The 5,154-nt window shown below is 48.7% G+C and overlaps 1 long non-coding RNA gene across 1 annotated transcript; it reads left to right on the top strand.

Annotated features, from left to right (window-relative positions):
• The first annotated feature begins 1,419 nt into the window (after positions 1 to 1,419).
• LOC120969371 (uncharacterized) lies at positions 1,420 to 4,330 on the top strand. Its single transcript, XR_005763515.3, has 2 exons — positions 1,420 to 3,393; positions 3,503 to 4,330. It is a non-coding gene; the product is annotated as an uncharacterized lncRNA (long non-coding RNA).
• Positions 4,331 to 5,154: the final 824 nt, after the last annotated feature.

Raw genomic sequence — 5,154 nt, 5'->3', positions numbered from 1 at the left:
TACCCCAGTGTGATTCCTGAGTTGGTGCAACCACCTCACCTGCATCTGGACCCCATCACCACCACCGACAGTGCCTTGCGTGGCACAGGCAAGTCAACACCACTGCTCCCACCGCAGCACGCGATTACTCCACCGGCGGGAAGCGACGGAGGATCAAGCATGGCGGAGGACCACCCAGTGCACCACCATCTCCCGCATCTCAAGCCACCGCATCTGGTCGCACGTTGCCTCTAGTTCGATCATTCTTGATGAGTATCTGCAAGATGATCAACGAGCCGATCAGCATGCCCAGCAGCGCGGCGAGGAACAACCGCAGCGCCACCAAGAGCACTTCCTCGCCGAAGGAGCTTCGCTCGATCTCGCACGAACCAAAGAGGTAGTAGAGCGGCATTGTGTTTGTGTGTTGGAGGAGAGCCGTGTTGCCTTCTTTTGTAGCCCAACCCCGGTGTACGGTGAGTGAGGTCCAGGAGAACCGCTCGTCGCTCGATCACCGGCGTCCAGGAGGTGAATCCGCGAGCAGTGCCAACACGATGCTGGCCCACGACGTGAGTGCTCTCTGCACTGGCACCGTGCACGCCGCGCACTATGGTACTAGGATCCTCATCGCCCTAGGAGCTAGATGCACGTTGTGCCAAGCCGCACGCGGAGCAGCCGCGAAGGAGAAGCAACAAGCTGGAGGTAGAAGTAGGAGGCTGCCAGTGGGCCCTGGACCCACGTGTTAGCAGGTGAAACCACTATTCATTGGGGTGCATCCAGCATATTTCGAGAATTTGATCTCGAGTGCCCTTAGCCGTGGAGATAACCATGTTTTTCCCTTATCTCTCGCTGGGTGTACCAATTATTGGTACCCCAACTCGCATGTATCTGACCGAAGGGTTAAATATTAACCCAGAGGTTTTTCCCCGGAGTGGCTATCATTTCATTTTTGCTGTAACCTAGGAATCTCGAGGACGAGATTCTTTTAAGGGGGGAAGGTTTGTAACAGCCCCAAAATTGGCTTATCAATTTGTGTGCTGTTAATCCTTCCTGGCAATTATTTTCAAATCTTTCTCCTGAGTTTGCTGGATGACTCTGATACTTCTTGTCATCTTCAAATGCTCAAAATCTTGCTCATGTCTTTGTTAGTGGGCAAGACTTCATTTGCACCATCTCAAACTCTCTCATAATTCAAATTCCAAAATTTTGAATTTGGACATGTCCTTTGTGATTACAAAGGAGCCATCACTTCTCTTGATATGTTGATCTTCCAAATATTCCCAGAGATCCTCCTACACCTATAAACCCTGGATACGCAAAAATATTGGCAAGTCATTTGCAATATTTTTCATTTCAAATTAATTCCTTTTTCTGCTGTTTAAAGGAATTAAATCCAGGAAAATATCTATCTGACTCCAACGCTCCTGAAAACTTGTGGAGATATTCTTTATGACCATATTGAGATCTCCTAAAAATATTAGCCATATTTAATTAAGGAAAATTGTCTTTTCTTATTTTAGGCCAATATTGCATTTCTGCCACATTCTAAAGGAACTACCATTTGGTAGCAAGGAAAATTCCCAAATAATTTTTGGAGCTTGTCCTTGCTGTATATTCACCATTTCCATCCAAATCCATGCTTCACAGTCCATAATTTGAGCACATGATCCAATGCAAGTTTCTGTCATGTCTGAAATTTTTGCAAAGGAAGTGCTTGACCCCTTGATCTTTTTGAGCTGGAATTTTTCAGGGTGTGATTAACATTGATAAAGCACCCATGGATACCAAAAATCAGCGCAACCCATCAACCAATCTTCTCCTGCAATTTTCTCAAGTTTCTGTTCAGATTGCTTCTCTGTGAAGGAAGTACCCTCATGGATGATCAAAATGAGCTGAAACTTTTCGAGCAGTCTCTAATGATTATATCATCACCCTCCACCAAAAATTAGCTCATTCCACTTAGCCATTTTTTCCCAGCACCCTCATTTGCATTTCTGGTCAGCTGGGCAGGTTGCACATGAAGTACCATCTAGCCTCATCGTTTTGGGCTGATATTTTGGCACACTGGTCACCTTAGTAGATGACAACACTTACCCAAATCCCGTGCCTAATGAAGCTGTGCACTGCCCAATATTTATATCAAACAGGTTGCTGTTGTTTTAGACATGAGCAACGTACAGTCTCACCGTGAGCCCTGTGTGTTGTATCTTTGCTCGAAACCTCTAGTGGGGGAGTGATCGACTCGCCAGGCATAAACGGGGCATCCAGAACGAGTGTCGATGCCAAGTTTACGTGGTGACCACAGGTGTAGCCGGCCAAATCGGTGGTCTAGCTCCTGTAGTCGCCGGCAGGCCTGCTCTGGCCAGCCCTCGATTGTCCGGGCATGTCCAACAGTTACCCCTCGACGTCGTTTTCTCCCTGGACCCCTCTCCAGCTCCTGATTTCTCTCCGACGAGCCATCCCCGCCGCCGCACAGTACGCGCCTGTGTGCGCCGTCGTCTTCCTCCTCTGTCTTCTTCCTCCTCGTGACCCTGGGTGCTGCTCGTCTCCGTGAACCTCTGCAGCTCGTCCGCTCCCCCTCGTCATGTTCCTGCTCCTCCCCGTGACCTCAGTGGCCGCCAGAGCTTTGGCCGGACTCGCCGGCGGAGCTCGGCTCGGATATTCCTCGCCTCGGCTATAAATAGCCAGAGCCCGGGCCTCCCCGAGCTATCCAATCCTCTCCACCCCTCCCCTCTATCTCTAGTCCTCGCCTGCCTTGGACCAGCCGTATCCCTCACCGGAGCGCTCAGATTTATGGCGAGCTTCCCCCTCTGCTCCGCCGCCTACTCCCTCACCCGAGCTCCCCCGCGCCCCGTGCAACCCATGGATGGATGCGCCACTCTCCGGCGACCGTCCCCGGCCCACCGCCCGTCCATTTCCCCCACCGAAGCCGCCCAATCGCCTGACCCCGCCACCCTCTGTCTCCGCGCGTCGCCGCACTTCCAGCCACCACCGGCGCCCGCGCTACCCTTCCCCGGATGCGGTGATCGTTGGCGGCCTCTTCCACGCCATCTCCTGGACCTGTAGCTTGCTGGAGCGCCGTGGCCGCACCGGAGCCAGTGCCCTCACCGTCGCATCGGGGAACAGAGGAGGAGGAGAAAGGAGAACAAGATGAGGAGAGAGAAGGAGGCGCGGGCGACAGAAGGGCGTGGCCCAGCTGGCCACGTCGGATAAGTGGGGGGAAGCGCCTTCCCCCCGAAGCCATCTCTGTGCGATGAAAGAGTATTCGGGCAAATACGCCTTCTGTTTTCAGCCGGCCGCTCTGAAACTGCTACTTTGTGAACGTTCACCCGTTAGCAGCAGAAATGGACAGATTTTTATTCGGTTTCTGCCTAACGAACGAATGGCCACAACTTTTCAACCGTAGCTCCGATTATGGTGATTCCAGCGCTCATGTTCTCTGTTCGTTGAGCCTTTTCTGCTGGTATTATTTTCATAATGTTTGCACATTCTAAAAATACCCATTTTGCCCATGTCCTATGTCCAGCCCCTTTGAGAGAGAACCCTTCTTCGGCAAATTTTTCCGTGAGGTGATTACATTCCTTACCGGAGTATTCGTCGACCCCAGGCAAGCCAACCTCTTATCATGAGCCCCGAACTTGTATGTTGACTTTGCTTGCACCCTGTTTGTGTGTAGTTGTAGTAGTTTCTTATCAGTTTTGTCTGCAGTTATTTTCGTTATGCTTGTAGTGTTTGCCATGCGTGCTTGCGCTTTCAGGTTATCTTTTGCCATGCTAGCTAGGACGTTGTTATTGATAAGGTCATGTCACTGCTCTATTTTAGTTTCACGCCATTGATATAAATGCTATAATGATTTTGGTACACCGTTGATATGCTAGTACCTTGTATTGCCATGTTCCATATGCTATAGTTGTTCACTCGAGAAGCTTAGTATTTTGTTCATGCATTTGTATGTTTCATGCTCATTGTTGCATCCATGTTAATCATGCTTGCATGTTGATGCTGATGAAGAAGATAATAACATGACTTAATAATAACAAACCTCCACCGTCATCGATGGGATCGAGTCATAGTGCCACAAAATCGAGCTTCTTCAGTGCAGCCACATTTGCCTTCATGGGAAGGCCTTAATGCGATCTATTGTCATGCTTCTCGCCGGTGCCTCCAACGAGGGAAGGTTATGGGCACGTGCTACCCTGATCAAGTCGGCAGACATAAGCCTTGTGTGCCCGTGTTTGGTTTTGAGCTCATGTCCCCGTTTGGGACCGTTTTGTTTTGCCACGACGGTGGCCGGCCACGTAGGTGAAGGAAATATGCCCTAGAGGCAATAATAAAGTTATTATTTATTTCCTTATATCATGATAAATGTTTATTATTCATGCTAGAATTGTATTAACCGGAAACATAATACATGTGTGAATACATAGACAAACAGAGTGTCACTAGTATGCCTCTACTTGACTAGCTCGTTGATCAAAGATGGTTATGTTTCCTAGCCATAGACATGAGTTGTCATTTGATTAACGGGATCACATCATTAGGAGAATGATGTGATTGACTTGACCCATTCCGTTAGCTTAACACTCAATCGTTTAGTATGTTGCTATTGCTTTCTTCATGACTTATACATGTTCCTATGACTATGAGATTATGCAACTCCCGTTTACCGGAGGAACACTTTGTGTGCTACCAAACGTCACAATGTAACTGGGTGATTATAAAGGTGCTCTACAGGTGTCTCCAAAGGTACTTGTTGGGTTGGCGTATTTCGAGATTAGGATTTGTCACTCAGATTGTCGGAGAGGTATCTCTAGGCCCACTCAGTAATACACATCACTATAAGCCTTGCAAGCATTATGACTAATGAGTTAGTTGCGGGATGATGTATTACGGAACGAGTAAAGAGACTTGCCGGTAACGAGATTGAACTAGGTATCGAGATACCGACGATCGAATCTCGGGCAAGTAACATACCGATGACAAAGGGAACAACGTATGTTGTTATGCGGTCTGACCGATAAAGATCTTCGTAGAATATGTAGGAACCAATATGAGCATCCAGGTTCCGCTATTGGTTATTGACCGGAGAGGTGTCTCGGTCATGTCTACATAGTTCTCGAACCCGTAGGGTCCGCACGCTTAACGTTACGATGACAGTTATATTATGAGTTTATATGT

Source organism: Aegilops tauschii, chromosome 7 (assembly GCF_002575655.3).
Source record: "Aegilops tauschii subsp. strangulata cultivar AL8/78 chromosome 7, Aet v6.0, whole genome shotgun sequence".
Classification (NCBI taxonomy): Eukaryota; Viridiplantae; Streptophyta; class Magnoliopsida; order Poales; family Poaceae; genus Aegilops; species Aegilops tauschii.
Note: the sequence above shows the minus strand (reverse complement) of the source record. Positions and strands in the feature narration are given on the sequence as shown.